At 43.0% G+C, this 16,217-nt stretch overlaps 1 protein-coding gene across 1 annotated transcript in view; it reads right to left on the bottom strand.

Annotated features, from left to right (window-relative positions):
* The window catches only part of LOC144766744 (uncharacterized), a 604,477-nt gene that overhangs the window by 257,215 nt on the left and 331,045 nt on the right, over nucleotides 1–16,217 (bottom strand). The window lies entirely within an intron of this gene.

Raw genomic sequence — 16,217 nt, 5'->3', positions numbered from 1 at the left:
TGTTGGAACACACAGTCAGGTGTTACGGATGGAATCTAGCAAGGGTAAAGACCTAATTCTTGTAAATTTCTACAACAACAATTTTGATGCCTCGAGGGGAAATATTTTATTCCCCCTGGAAAGCGAAATTAAAAGGGTATTGGCAACTTCGCGTAGAATGGCAGCCATCCTCTGGGCTGGCGATTTTAATATTCAGCCATGCCCTTTAGCAATGGGTAACCCCTGTGGCTTTAGAAAAGAGATGGGCAGCAGTGTGGGGGCCGAGAGTGCGGATTGCCTACACTTCCCAAACTGTAATTATGGTTCGATATTAAATAAATTGCTAGTCAAATTTGATCTAGATTTTCTTAGTTGTCACAAGAATAAGCTTAATTTTACTTGTCCTGCATTCACTGGTAGGAACGCTAACACCAATATTGATCACATTTTGATGTCCAATAATAGCGAATACACCAATCTGTGGGTTAGGGAAGAAACCTTAAGTGATCACAAAAGTATCTCTTTGACTCTATTGGGTAGGGGAACAAAGCCATCCAATAACGAAACCTGCTCCACGGACATAGTCCCCACGAGACCGAACGGCCCAAGGATTAAATGGGCCGGAATCGACCCAGTGAAAAAACATAAAGAGGTAGTAGAAAAATGCAGAAATTAGATTAATTATTGTCTTGGAGATGTCACCAATTCTGCAACCCTGCTTTTAAGCTTTATTAGGATAAACACAACCATTGAAGGAATATTTACAAAGAAACAGACAAAAAATAGAGCTGTAAGGTTGGGTTCGTTTGACAAACATTGCACATCGTCCCTACGTGAACTAAAAAAGGCACTTAGTAATAAACCACGCAACAAAACTAACATCAAAATATTGCGTGCCAATTACAAGGTGGCCCTTTTTAATAGGAAAAAGGTCCTGCAAGAAGAAGCATGGCATAATTTAAACTCAGCTGCTGAAACGAAAAATAGCAAACTCTACTGGGAGACTATTAACAGCCCCTTTCTTAACACAGATGGCATCCCGGAATTAACATCCTATGTAGCCTGCAATGCATGGATAGAACATTATTCTAATATTTTTAACCCCGACGGGAAGTCCTTGGAAACCCCGGATCATGAGGTTTCTGTTTGGTTGCCCTTACCACTGGGAATAAGCCTGGATGAGGTTTACGAAGGCCTGTCCAATAGTAAAGGAGGAAAGGCACCGGGCCCAGACGGAGTACCCATAGACCTACTTAAAACTGAAATGAATCTGTGGGCGCCCATACTGGTGAGGCTTTTTAACGCAGCAGCAGAGGGTTGCCTTCCACCATCATGGGGACAGTCGGTTATCATACCACTTTTTAAGAAAGGCTGCAAATCGGAGGCATGTAATTGTCGCCCTATTTCATTGTTGGACGCTTCAGTCAAGGTAATGAGCCGAATTATGCTGAAGAGACTGGAAACTTGGGCAACTGACAGGGATATTTTAACTAAAGTCCAATACGGTTTCAGGAAAGGCATGGGGACACTTGAACAGTGTGTCAATTTAGATCTTTTAATTAACAAATGTACAAAAGTTAAAAAAGGCAGCCTGTTTCTTTGTTTCGCGGACCTGAGTAGTGCGTTCGACCTGGTCGACCACTCTATACTATGGCAGGTTCTGATAGAGTCGGGAGCACCTAAGGAGATTGTTTATTTCCTGGCCAGGCTCTATGAGAGATTGTCTTGTAAGGTGCGCTATGGTTCCCTAGGCAAATGCACTCCTTTCTTTAAAGTCTCAAGAGGCATTCGCCAGGGCTGTGTACTGGCCCCCCTTTTATTTTCTCTTTTTATCAACCAAATTGATTCCATTCTGTGCCAGACTCCCGCAGATGCACCATTGATAGGAGGGAAACCGGTTCCAATACTATTGTATGCGGACGACGCTGTGTTATTGTCCCGCACGCAGATTGGTTTACAGCGCCTTATCGACAGATTTATGTTGTTTATTGAAAGTAGGAGACTACTAATAAATAAATCTAAAACCTTTGTAATGTCCTGTGGTATGAAAGCCAAGAAAGCCAATTCTAGCTTTTTTATAGAAAAGGTCAAGATGACACAAGTTAAAACCTTTTGCTATCTAGGAATTACTTATGCAAACGATGGGACATGGCAACCCGAGTTCGACAACATCAGCTTAAAAATGATAAGGTCTACTAATAGTATTTTTAAATTTTCATCTAAACTTGGGGTGAGGAGCATTAAAGACATGATGAATATCTATAATGTAAAAGGTGTTACATCAGCGCTGTATGGCGCGGGGGTGTGGGGACATTGCGTTGGCCCAACTGTGCAGAGAGATGAAAATAAGTTCCTTAGAAAGTTGTTGTGTGTACCACCTTCAGCATCAGTAGAACTAATTCACGAAGAAGTCGGAATCAAATTTATCTCTGATTTAGCAGCACTATGTCCCTTGCTGCTATGGCGCTCAATCTGGGCCAAGAGTGAAACACAATTCACCCAGGAGATAATCCTTGATTGTCTCAGGTTGGACCACTCTTCTCGTATCATGTGGCTTAAGTACATCCACCACTGGTTCAATCTCCTATTCAAGTTTGACACATTTCTTGACCCCAAATCTGTTGCATCTATCCCCAAAAATGACATAAAACAAAGGTTTTTAAATCACAAGAAGGAGTGTCGTGACAGGGTGTCTGGAACGTTACAATCTGTGATGTTCTACCGGGAATGTAACCCAATTATCGGTTTCCAACCTTATCTTTCTAGTGTTACTCGTAATTCTCACCGGTTTGTTTTAACACGCTTAAGGTTGGGAATCGCACACCATCTTGTAGCATTCCCTGTAATGAAAGCCAGATCCGATACTGTATGCCCTTGTGATAACATCTCACGTCAGAGCTGCTGCCACTTTTTATTGTTTTGTAAATTTGACCGTTCCTTTAGGGTATTATATCTAAAACCCATCCTTTTGAAAAACAATGTTCGTTCTACAAAGAATGCTTTACAGCTACTATCCTCTTTAAATGATTTGGATATTTGTTTTTTTGTTGCGTCATAAATACTAAAATGTACAGCTGCCAGGAAAGCCATAGTCATCTGATGCATTTGACAGTGTTTTAACCCTATGCTTTCCTGTCTGTAAATTTGTATGTACAGTCAATTCAATTCAGTTTTGGCCAAAACTGAATACTTTGCCAGTAGAATTGAGAAGGCGAATAACAATAGCCGCGAGATCTTTTCTATAGTAAAAAGCTTCCTTTCTCCATGTGCTGAACAAATTTCCATCAAGCCCTCTATGGAATGGTGTGAAAGCCTTTCCTCCTTTTTCTTGACTAAAATTGCCAAAATCCAGCAAAGTCTTAGAGCTATCGGTGGGGGGAGCTGGACTGAGGATAGGGTTGGATCTAATGTCGAGCCCACACACACTATGGAGAGCTTTGTTCCACCATCGGTGGAGGACACCTTAGTGGCAATCAAGTCGTTAAAATCTGGTGCCCCAGGTGACACCTGTCCGGCCAGGGTGTTGGCTGAAGTGGCAGAAGCAGTGGCTCCTGAGGTTTCTCAAATAATGGGTCTATCTTTTACATGAGCCAGGGTTCCTAATGAATGGAAACAGGCTAAGTTGCTTCCTTTGTTAAAAAAGGTGGGTGCAGATCCTTCAGTGCCTAGTAATTATAGACCCATATCTCTACTACCAGCTATGGCAAAAATTGGGGAGAAACTAGCTTTCGCCCAGCTCAATGCCTTTGTAGAAACCTCTGAACTTTTACACCCTGCCCAGTCTGGCTTTCGTGCAGCTTATAGCACTGAGTCGGCGCTGGTGGAGATTACTGAGGCCATTAGGGAGTGTTTGGACAGTGGCGGCAGAGCGGCTCTGATTTTATTAGACCTCTCTGCCGCGTTTGATACTGTCCCTCATTCACTCCTTCTTACCCGCCTAGCGGGGATTGGTGTGGTGGGCTCAGCATTGAAATGGGTGGAATCCTTTTTATCGGACAGGTCCCAGCAGGTTTGGATCCCACCTTTTTCATCCTCGGTCAGGCCCCTCACTACCGGGGTTCCTCAAGGCTCCACATTGAGTCCCCTGCTTTTTAATGTTTATCTCACCCCCCTTATTGTGCTCGCTGAACAAATGGGAGCAACAATCATAACGTATGCAGATGATACGCAGCTTTTATTTACTTGGAAGGATGCAGCAACTAACACAGAGGTTGTCCGTTCGTGCCTTTCCGCTGTGTTTAAGTGGTTAGCAGCTGCTCAGCTGAAGTGCAACGAAGACAAGACAGAAATTTTGCTGTAGGCCAATTTCCTTCGAACTTCAGAGACCTCTTGTGGCCGTCTGATTTTCCCCAGCCAGGCTCAGTTACTATCGCTGCCAAGAATTTGGGAGTCTGGTTTGGAGAGGATCTGAGATTCGAGGCACACATAAAAAAACTTACTGCTGTGTGCTTCGGGTCTCTAAAAGCCATGAGAAAGATCTTCCCGTATCTGCCATCATCAGCTAGAGAGTCGGTTGCTAGAGCTTTAATTTTATCTAGGCTCGACTATGCCAACTCTCTTTTTAGCGGCACTCCAGCTTTTTTAGTTGCCCGACTACAGATTATCCAAAATGCGACAGCACGGCTGCTGTATAACATTCCCAGCAGAGAAAGCGTGCGAGCACACCTCAAGGAACTTCATTGGCTGCCGATTGCTCAAAGGATAACTTTTAAAATTCTAACTTTAGCATTTAAGGCAGTCCATGACATGGGACCATCCTATTTAAGAAAAAGATTCAGCCGCTATGTCCCCACACGGCCGCTGCGTTCTGCCGGCTGTAACCTCCTGAGTGTGCCCCGCTTCCAGCGAGTACGACTAGGAGGCTACTCGCTTGCTGTTGTCGCAGCCAGGACTTGGAATGCCCTCCCTCTCTCCCTGAGATCGACTGAAAATTTTGTTTCATTTAAGAAAGCACTAAAAACTCATCTTTTTATAACAGCCTATTAGTGTCATGTTTCTTTTAGTTGGCCACTTGCTTGTTTTTCCTTTTTCGCGCCAGGATACTCTGGAGTAATGGAGCGCGTTATAAAACAGCAAATAATAATAATAATAATAATATTATAAGTGAACTCAGTTTTTATTAGGTAATAGACTGTGTATCGTCTAAACCCCAATTGTACCGGTCAAATTATGTTTTTTAATTATGTTTTTAGACTGTAACATATTATGTCCACGATGGTTTTTTAGATAGTTTTTAGAATTGGTGACCTTGATGAAATTTTAGAAAACAATGTTAAATATGTAAATCTGTCTTGCTTGTATGGTTTGTTTTACAAATCGAATAAAGCTTTGAACCGAACCGAACCTCCTACATAGAGATAATCACACTGCACACAATACTTAAACACAGAAATGACAGTAAATAGCACTAATACACAGTGGACTCTGGGGGGGGAGACCAAAGCCCCCCGTCACCCAGGCACTCGTCACCAGCCGACTGGACTACGGAAACGCCCTCTACGCCGGAACCACAGCCAAGCTACAGAAAAGACTCCAGCGCATCCAGAATGCCTCCGCCCGACTCATCCTGGATGTCCCCCGACGTAGCCACATCTCCAGGCACCTGAGGAACCTGCACTGGCTCCCCGTCGACAAGAGGATCACGTTCCGGCTCCTCACCCACGCACACAAGTCTCTCTACGACCTGGGCCCCAAGTACCTGAACGACCGCCTGACCTTCTACACGCCCACCCGCCAGCTACGGTCCACCAGCCTCGCCCTCGCAGCCGTACCACGCATCCGAAGAGCCACCGCCGGAGGAAGATCCTTCTCTTACCTGGCTGCCAAGACTTGGAACTCCCTCCCCATCCACCTTCGGCTGACCCAGGACCATCTCGCCTTCAGGAAACAACTCAAGACCTGGCTGTTCGAGCCGTAGCATACCCCTCCCCCCAAGCGCCTTGAGACCCTCCCGGGTGAGTAGTGCGCTATACAAATGACATGATTGATTGATTGATTGAAAGCATATACTAATTAAGTGGTATGAGAACCACGACTCGAGTCAAGACAGTGTTGAGAGGATGTAGAATCGCTGGGACCACAAGGAACCACCCAAGGTGGGCAAGTAGGGACCCCGCAGAGTACTGCTGCAGTGTGGGAACACGACTGCGTGCTCCGTACAATTCTATGGGAAAGTCGCGGTTGAAATTTTAGAGTTTAAGGATCCTTCCCAGTGAATTACGAAGAAACCTCATGGATCATAGGAGGTTGGAGAGCCACCCCACCCATGGATACCAGAGTACCAGAGTTACCTATCCTAGGGGAACTGGGTGCATAGGTCTGAAGTGGTGTCGGAACCTGCTGTTGATCTCTATGGAAGAATTCAAAGAAATGCCACTGCTGAAAGGAAGAAAAGTGTCTGTTGGAATCCAAAGGTTGATTCTAGTTGACGAGTATCTGAAAGCAGAGGAGACAGAGTCTGGGTCACTGGGGAGTAACCAGGGTCTCGATAGTCGAATGCCCACCGATATCAGGTGCTTCAGTTGGGGTGAGGGAGTCCTTGACTCTGCAACTACAAGGACCAGGGGATGTCAAAGACAATCAGGAGCTGGATACGAGCTGTCCCATGAAGGATGTCAAGTGATGAGGGGTTGGTGTCCTGTGGGAGCACCAACAAGCCTTGGCAATGGCAACCCATGCAGAAGGTCAAAGATGGTTACCGTTCGGACCAGCAAGGTCCAGGAGGCTCACCACAGCAATGGGAGTCAGGGCAGGCCTGGAGCAACCAGGGGAGCCAAAACAGAAAAGTTGACCTTCAAAGGGACCCACAGGCCGGAGGCACAGGAGCCATGAGAGGACCTCCAGCTATTTCACCAAATGACAGCCCATGGAGCACTCGGTGTGAGTAGGCCAAAGTTCTTGGTAGGAAATGGTGCCAGAGGTTGGGGCTATTCGTAGCCCAATGCACTTTTTAGGAAATGCAAAAAAACACTTTCAAATGTACGTGGTGCACAGTGGTTCAGGGTATGCCGTCCCCATAACGGATAATAGCCTCAATCTTGGTGATAGTGCAGCTCAACCTCAAAGAGCATTGGAACCCACCTCCTGTTTTGCTGGAGCCTACGGAGTCCGCAGGAGCTCAGGGTCAGGAGACCGGACAGTTGCATTACGGTGCCTGCAAATGCAGGGGAGTGACTCCTTCACTCCAAGGGAGATATCTTCGGTTGTCCTTAATGCTCCACAAGTACTGCACAGAGCCTGTATGGTGCACAGGCACAGACGATGCTTCAGACTGAGAGGGAGACAAAGTCCGGCACAAACGAAGTCCAGCAAAGTCCTGAGTGTCCAGCCGGTCGAAGTTCAGTGGTTTCTGGTTTAGAAACTTGTCCACATTGAATCTAGGGTCCTACAGTCAGGTAAGCCCCTAAGTACCCACAGGAGAGGGTTGGATAGATTCAGGGGACACTCTTAGGGGAGGGTCTGAACAATGGGGAGGATACTTTCCTTTACCCAGTTTCACACCAGAAAGGGAGCCATCAGCTCCCTTGACTGTTTTGAACTGGACTATGCACAGGGACACCAAATATGCCTCTCATGCAGACTTTCAGGTGCTTTGCAAGCGCACCTACCCAGCCCTAATACACTAAATCCTGTTGTGGAGGTGGTCACACCTCCCTGTGACAGGATGCCTACTGTCGTGTCTTCCTCTACTTGAGCTTGGCTCATCAGCAGGAGATCAAAAATGTGTCTCTGGTTGGCAGCAACCATTTGTTGCTGTCCAGATCAAGAAAGCTTGTACCGGGAAGACCAAGGAGCCACAAAGCCCTCATCCTCCTGGACCTGTCAGCCGCCTTTGGCACGGTCTGCCACCGCACACTTTGCACACACCTCCACGAAGCAGGGATCCAAGAGAAGGCCCAGACTGGACCACCTCCTTCCTCTACGGCAGAACAAAGCGCGTCTGCCTCCCCCCCTTCCGCTCCGAAGCCATTGAGATCATCTGCGCCGTTCCCCAGCCCAACACTGTTTAATGTCTACATGGCACCACTCGCCCAAGTCTCCCCCCTCTGCAAGACCTCAACATCATCTCCTACACCGATGACACCCAGATGATCCTCTCCCTCACCAAGGACCCCCACACCACCAAAACCAACCTCCACAAAGGAATGAAGGCCGTCGCTGAATGGCTGAGAAACAGCCGGCTAAAGCTGAACTCAGACAAGATGGAGGTGCTCATCCTCGGATCCACCCCCTCGGCCTGGGACGACTCCTGGTGGCCAACCGCACTGGGAACAGCTCCAACACCCACCGATCAGCACGCAACCTAGGGGTCATCCTTGACTCCACCCTCTCCATGACTAAGCAGGTCAACGCTGTCTCTTCCTCCTGCTTCAACACCCTCCGCATGCTCCGCAAGATCTACAAGTGGATCTCCACCGAAATGAGAAGAACGGTTACCCGGGCCCACGACAGAAGCAGACTGGACTACGGAAACGCCCTCTATGCAGGAGCCACAGCCAAACTCCTGAAACGGCTGCAACGCATCCAGAACTCCTCTGCATGCCTAATCCTCGACATCCCTTGCCGCAACCACATCACACCCCACCTTAGACACCTGCACTGGCTCCCCGTCAACAAGAGGATAACCTTCAAGCTCCTCACCCACTCACACAAGGCACTCCACAACACTGGACCAGCATACCTAAACAGACGACTCAGCTTCTACGCCCCCACCCGCCTGCTCCGCTCCACCGACCTCGCCCTTGTCACAGTCCCCCGCATCCGAAGAGCGACCTCCAGTGGCAGATCGTTCTCCCACCTCACCACCAAGACCTGGAACAAACTCCCCATCCACCTGCCGCAGACCCAAGACCTGCTGACCTTCAGAAGACTCCTCAAGACCTGGCTTTTTGAGCAGTAGCAGCATTCCCCACCCCCAAGCGCCTTGAGACCCCACAGGTGAGTAGTGCGCTTTATAAATGCCATGATTGATTGATTGAAAGCTTGCTTCTGAGGGGTAGAATCATACCTCCCACACCGGTTACTGTGTGGGGGTATGATTCCAAGCTGTTTGATACCAAACACAATAGGGTTGTGGTCAGCCGTTTTAGAGTTGGATTTCACACAGTAGGTTAATGCCACTCTATATGTCGTAAATGGCTACCTCACTGACAACCCAGGAGATAGGACTCCGTAGGCTGCAGGGGTGTTCTGCTCATACAGTGGCACCCTCTCACTTCGAACCAAGCACCCTGCCTTTAGGATGGGAAAGGCCTGCAGTAGGGTTGACTTATAGGTTTTGAGTGTAGTGACCTTTAGATATAGTAAACCTTTATCTAAAGTAAGTTGTGCATGCACCAGCTTACACAAGCTGCAATGGCAGACCTGTAGTTCCATTTTGCATGATCTCTCATGGGTGGCATAATACATGCTTTAACCGATGGGAGTACATGACATAATAGTTTAGGGAGGAAGCAGATAGACTGGGGTCCTGATTAGCAGGATCTCAGTCAGACTGGTCAAAAACAGTAGAACATCAAGTAAAAAGTGTGGGTAACCATAAGAAACAGATCATACTTTCCTACAGGAAGCAAATGAGAATATCCATATTTACAGATAGTCAATATGGTTTCGGAGTTGTGCATGACTTTGGACAGTTGTGGTCCCAACGCAGATTCTTAACCTCTACCGGTTCACCAATACGAAATGGAGAATGTGTGGAAGAACTGTTGATGGCATTACAATTGCCGGTACAAATTGGGGTGGTAAATGTTCTGTACACAAATCTGGATATGATTATGTTACTGTTGGCAATAGGTATGGTGATGAATATGCACGTTATTGTGCTCAAAATTCAATAACAATCAATAGGAAGAATTGAAAGAATGATCTGATCAAGCAGAAAGTAGGTTAATGTTTTCATCTGTTGAAACATGGGAATAAGTCAGACAGTTACAAGACACAGCTAGCGATGAAGAGAGAGAAAATTGGATCAAAGCCGGTTGTACATGCAGAGTAGATGATGCCATTATTGCCAGATAGTTTGTTGTCCCAGATGGCACAAGTCTATCAACGTCCTACACATGTGGGTAGTGATGCTATTATTATATTATCTAAACAAAACTAGTTTAATCCCAAATTCAAGTCATTGCAGAAAGTCTATGTCAAAAATGTGTAACTTGTCAGCAACAAAATGCAGGGAGAAATACTGTTGTCAGTTGGGTCGAAATAGAAAAGCAGCAGGTCCATTTACCTGCATGCAATTGGATTTTGTGGAAATGCCTCTTTGCCATGGATTAAAACATGTCTTGGTGATTAAACGACTGTTTTCTCGTTGGGTGGAAGCTTATCCAACAAGACGAAATGACAGCTTAACAGTTGCTAAACTGCTTATTAGAGAGTTAATTCATAGATTTGGATTTCCAGTCTCATTAGAATCAGATAGAGAAACACACTTTAATAATGAGATAATTCGGATGATCTGTGCAGTATTACAAATAGAACAACAACTACATTGTGCTTATCGACCTGAAGCATCAGGTGTGGTCGAGCAAGTTAATGGCACAATAAAGTCTAGACTTGCTAAGGTTTGTGCATCCACATCACTAAAATGGCCAGACGCATTACCATTGGTCCTAATGAGTTTGAGAAGTATTCCTGACAGAAGAACTGGACTGTCCCCACATGAAATTGTGATGGGAAGGGCTATGAGACAGCCATCAGTCCCAGCAAATCAACTGATGAATATAACTGATGATTTTTTGCTCGATTATTGCAAAGAATTGGGTGATGTAGTGCCTTCTGTGTCTCATCAGGTTGGAGAAGTTGCAACTACAGCACAACAAGAACAAGCACATGATTTGAGCGATGTAGGATGGGTGCTCATCAAGAAACACGTAAGGAAGTCGTGTTTGGAACCTCGATGGCCTGGCCCCCCCAAGTGCTCCTTGGGAAAACAACAGCAGTTAAATGTGGTACTTTGCCTAATTGGATACACGCAAGTCACACCAGAAGAGTCCCATGTTTACTTGAAAGTACTGAGTCAGCTGAAGGGGAACAAAGAGAAAAAAAGAAACCTGAACAGACAGAGAATCAAGTAAAGTGGGCACAAGCTACTGGGTCTCATAATACAGTCATTGTTGATGCTGGAAGAGAGTTGGTCCCTGAAAAAAACAAAGAAAAAGGGAATCAGCTAAGAGAAGTTTCGAAATAAATGTTAAAGACAAAGGTTCTGGGAAAAGAGTAAGGAAAGGTGACAAATGGCCTAGAGGAGTCAAGAGAGTAAAGTGCACTTTGAATGAAAATGTTCCAAATACTATAATCAAAATTTCTATCCAATCTGAACTAAGTGATTCTGAAGGAGAAGAAAGAACACTGCAGAGAACAAAAATAGCAAAAGTACCAGACAAGAAGTATATAGCACCTGAATGGACGTATTTGGCTGCTGCATCAAACATTGCAGAGAAAGAATTAATCAAATCATGTTTCAGTAGCGATTGATCACCTGAGCCACCCTAAACTAACTGTGCTAAAGAAAAAGGGTGCAAAAAAGAGAGAGGAGATACTGAAGATAAATCAAATTGTAACAATCAAGACCGAAGGTTCAAAAAGGTTCAAAAGATGTGGGATACACAAATGTTATCAAATGGAAATGTTTTCAAGTTTTTAATTCGTTTTTCAATTTTAATTATTTTTTAATATTTTAGATTTATTTACAAAATGGCTAGGAATGAGATTGGTAATCAAAATCAGGGTTTAACTAGGCGAAGATGTCTTAATGCTTGCTTTATATGTGTGCTTTAAATGTTGTTTGTCTGGATAATATTCATTTTAATAATACCTTATTTTATGTATTCAACTAGAACTAATAATACTAATAACAATGTTGACACAAAATGTAATATAAAGAATGATCTTAAGGAAGATGCAGAGACTAATATTAAAAAGCTAACTGGGAATGGCTTACATCAAGATAAAAATAATATTGATTTTTCATTAAATGTCTTTGCAAAATAGTTGCATGAATACATAGATTCAATGGATGCAAGAGATTGTCATGTGTGCATGCAATTACCATTGTCTGTCTCTGAAGGAGTGACCTATCACCACCTTCCATTAACATATGGTATTTCATGTAGTGTACTAACAAGCTTATTCTATGGGAAGGTACAATTCCAATACTACTATTCCAATTATGATTTAGTATTTTCTGAGGTTCCTATTAAGAAGAACATGAATAAAATGAGCAGTGCAAGAAATGTTGAGTACAAGGGAGAATCTTTCCACACAACTAAAACAATAGATACAGTATATGCACATTGAAATAATGTGACCTGTAGATTAGCTAGTGTAGCAATAAGATTTTAAGAGAAAGGCTGTGGAACAAAAGACTAATATACCCTCTTGGGCTCACACAGAGGGTGATTATAAGAAAGGTGAGACATATGACTCTAGACTGGCATCACAAAAGAAAACTTTTCTTACCATGTGGGTATACTTTTCCCAAAGGTCTACCATGTGAATGAAAACCCCAGAACCAATGAAAACAAACTAACGCGGAGTAAAAGAGGGATTAGTGGTGCTGAATTTGTGGGAGATATATTTGGTGCATTGATACTTTCAGTGGGAGTAATTTTGAATTTGCATAAAATTAGAAAATTGTCTACAGTGGTTGATTGTTTATCAATGGATACTGCTGGTGGGATTTTGATGAATGATACAGAAATAGTGGCCATGAGATCCATGGTTTTGCAAAACCGACTTGCTCTTGATGTATTATGGGCAAAAGAGGACAGAGTTTACAGTATGTTGAGGATTCAACAATGTTGCACGTATATGCCTGACACAAATAAAGACTTAGAGGGATATATTAATAATATTACACATTTGCATAATGATTTAACAGAACTGAAGGTTGATGGGGTATGGGAAAAACTACGTAAGGATTTTTACTCATTAGGTAATTGGTTTTCATAACTAAGTAATAGCCTGTTAGGGAGGAATCTAACACCAACACTTGCTATAGCTGCTGGTATACCAATGGTAATTATAATTTACAAATGCTATAAGAGTAAGCAAACAGAGACAAAAGGTAGAGCAAGAAAAAAGAAAAGAGAAGAAATAGAGTTGGAAGAAAGAAAAGGAGCTTATTATAATGTAATGAAAGATGTAGAGGGTGTTAGGTTGAAACAAATAAAGACAAGCTCTTTTTGAAGATAATTAGATAGTAATCAGATTTTGTAGATTGTGTGATGGCTTGAGTCACCATCAAATAGGGGATTGATGAAGCATGATTTTTGCAAAATAAATCCTGCTTGATCGAATCTGCTCATATATGTATTATTTGTGTTACTAATGAAACCAATGACTAAAGGTGTGAAATTTTTTAACATGGGTGTTAATTTTTACGTGAAAGTGCAAATCGAAGCACAACACGTGTAGTAAATGAAAATAGCACTGCATATGCAGAAAGCATGAATAAATGAAATTTCTTTTATGTGAACTAAAAACTTTAAGGGGAGAAAGAGATATGAAAATAATAATAGGAAGATTGTTTTTGAAAAATGTCATGTCAAAACGCTTATTTCCTTTCCTCTTAATATAAGAGAGCCATAATAATGAATAATGAGTCTAATTAGATTATCCTTGTGAATTTATTTGAAAATGGTGAATCGTTTGCTATAATTATCTTTTATGAATTTTCATTGTGAATATTTAACTAAAATGTGTTTTATTTTCCTAGAAAAGATACATTGCCATTTCCTATGAAGGCCTCCAAAACCTTGCTTGAGTGATTTTCTTTCCTGAAAATGCAGGCCTGGGAAGAAATGTATTTTGTCCTTCACTAGGAGAAGCGTGGCTCAGTGGTTAGAGGCGGCAGACCCGGAAGCTGAGATCGACCGTGGACCAGGGTTCGATTCCCTGCCTCGGCGGGTCTCGGGCTCAAAAGTTCCACGGACTCGACAATTCTCGCTCTGGTTCCTACTCAACTCATGGGGTCACACTCTGCGACTCTGGGCAATAGCTTGCTTAATCTCCACTACGGCCCCTTGCGGCGGGATGCCTGGCTTTCACCTTGTGGACACCCTGCCGGGTTTTCTCACTGGGGAATACCAGGACGGGTTCCCTAAGCAAGCGCCGGGACGCTCACGGGCAGCTGTGCGCTTTACAAATCCAACACATTTACATTTACTAGTTCTAAAATGCTGTTATACATTTGCGTAGCTGTGCACAAAATAATCTCTAGGAATTTCCTTCTTGAGCTAAATATTTTCTTTTTGTGAATGAACGTGTTAATAAAAGTTACAAGGAGATGTGAAGTATGCAGGAAGATGTGGATAAAGTTGCAAGATGCTTTTCCTGTTTGCGCAGAAGGATGACTGCATAAAATTAAAAAATGGATTGCCTGAAAGAACTTTGGGGAGGTGGAATGGTCTGACGGTCACCTTTTTCTGAAAGCCAATGAAATCGTGAAGAAGTCATGAATGATACTTTAACAGATTGGACATAAGAGTTTGGACATTTAACACTTAGAGTATAAAGATTTCTGCAAAGAAATAGTTTAGTAGTAGCTGCTTCTATGAGAGGAGAGCCTTGCTGTGGTTTTCTCTATGCTACTCTGGCTGGCTGCTGTCTTTGCTAAATCTGACCAAGACTCTCCTGATTATCTTTGACTTCATCATGTGGTGATATTGCCTTAAGCTATATCTTTTGGCCAAGAGGTTAGCTCTATCTTCTTATTGCACATTGTGCATTAATTCTCTAGGTTTGTATGAAATCGAATTGCATATTGATAATTGCAAATAACTATTTTTTTTGTCTCTGTCTCTCTCCACTCATGCATGTGGTTGATATTGTGGTGAATTTATTATAAGCTGTTTTCATGTATTTGTGGTGTTACCTGTAACATTGTTTCTAATGAAAAGTTCTTATTGTGTTCATGTATTGATGATTCATATTCTGAAAATATTAGATAAAAGTGACTTAATAAGTATTCAGAGTTTGTCTTATTGAATCAAAAATTTGATAGATTTGTAAATATTATGACAGATGTTATTAAGTTAGATATTCACCTTCATTTAAGGTCCTCGTGAAGGGAAATGATCTGTCCTTCATTGCCTAGTCCCTGTTAGATCCACAATAAAATTCATCTGAGGATCTGGTTTGTGAGTGGTTATTGAGTTCCTATGGGCCGTAACTGCTGATTATAAAAAGAAACTTGTGGTATTAAAATTAGTGCTGTCATATATGGATTATAAAAAATGATTTTGTTTCTGCATTATCAATATCAAGCTCGCTAAATGTTACCTTCCGAAAGATCTTTTACACCGCTCCTTTCTCCCTGCTCTTGCCTGTGTCAATTTCCTCAGATTTAGTTATTAGGAACAGTAATCTAAATACTTTGGGGCATATTTACAAATCCCTTTTGCTACCAGTGCCTCACTTTTTTTGATGCACTGACAGCGCAATGTGTTGCTTCATATTTAAAAGCCCACACAAAGCTACCCTGTGTAACGTTTAATGGGCTTTTTAAATAAGGCCCCTTTCTACTTTGCTATTAAAGTGGCATGCCACAGGAGTTGCTGTGGGTGTTCTCAAGCAAAACCCACTGATTCTGTAGTATTCCCAGATTTAAAACATTTTGTAAACTTGGGAATGGGTCAGAATCCTACGCCTTTCCAGGGGAGGTGTAAGGAAGTGCAACAAGGAAAATATTTATATTTCGCCTTGTTACTTCTTCTTTATATATTGTGTTGCATTCTCAGCACACGTAGAAAGAGGAAAACAACTCACATGATGGTTTTTGTGCAGGAAAGATTCCCTTCCTGCACTAAAACAATCTCCCCTAAAATGCCGACACCCTTGCATCATGGCGTGAATGTGCTTGAATTGGCGCATGGCAGCCAAATTGGCACAAGTGCAGGGGAAAGCACAGGGATGTGACATATTGTTGTAAAGGTACTTGCGTTGTAAAATCTTGCGTTGTAATGGTATGCGTTGTAAAAGTTTTTGCGTTGTAAAAAATTCGTTGTAATGGTAGTCGTTGTAAAAGTATGCGTTGTAACGTCATACATCCATGTGGGATGGATCTACCTGAACATTGTCTCTACATACATTGCGATTATGGAACACCATGTGCTGTGCAAATAAAATAAATACAAATATGTTTAAATTGCCTTGCTATATCTTGCACACATTCCTGTTCCAGTGTTGTTCTTGCTCTTGCAATTAGAAAAACAACACTCTCTCATTTACTCTTA

This window comes from Lissotriton helveticus, chromosome 7 (genome assembly GCF_964261635.1).
Source record: "Lissotriton helveticus chromosome 7, aLisHel1.1, whole genome shotgun sequence".
NCBI classification, from domain to species: domain Eukaryota; kingdom Metazoa; phylum Chordata; class Amphibia; order Caudata; family Salamandridae; genus Lissotriton; species Lissotriton helveticus.
Note: the sequence above shows the minus strand (reverse complement) of the source record. Positions and strands in the feature narration are given on the sequence as shown.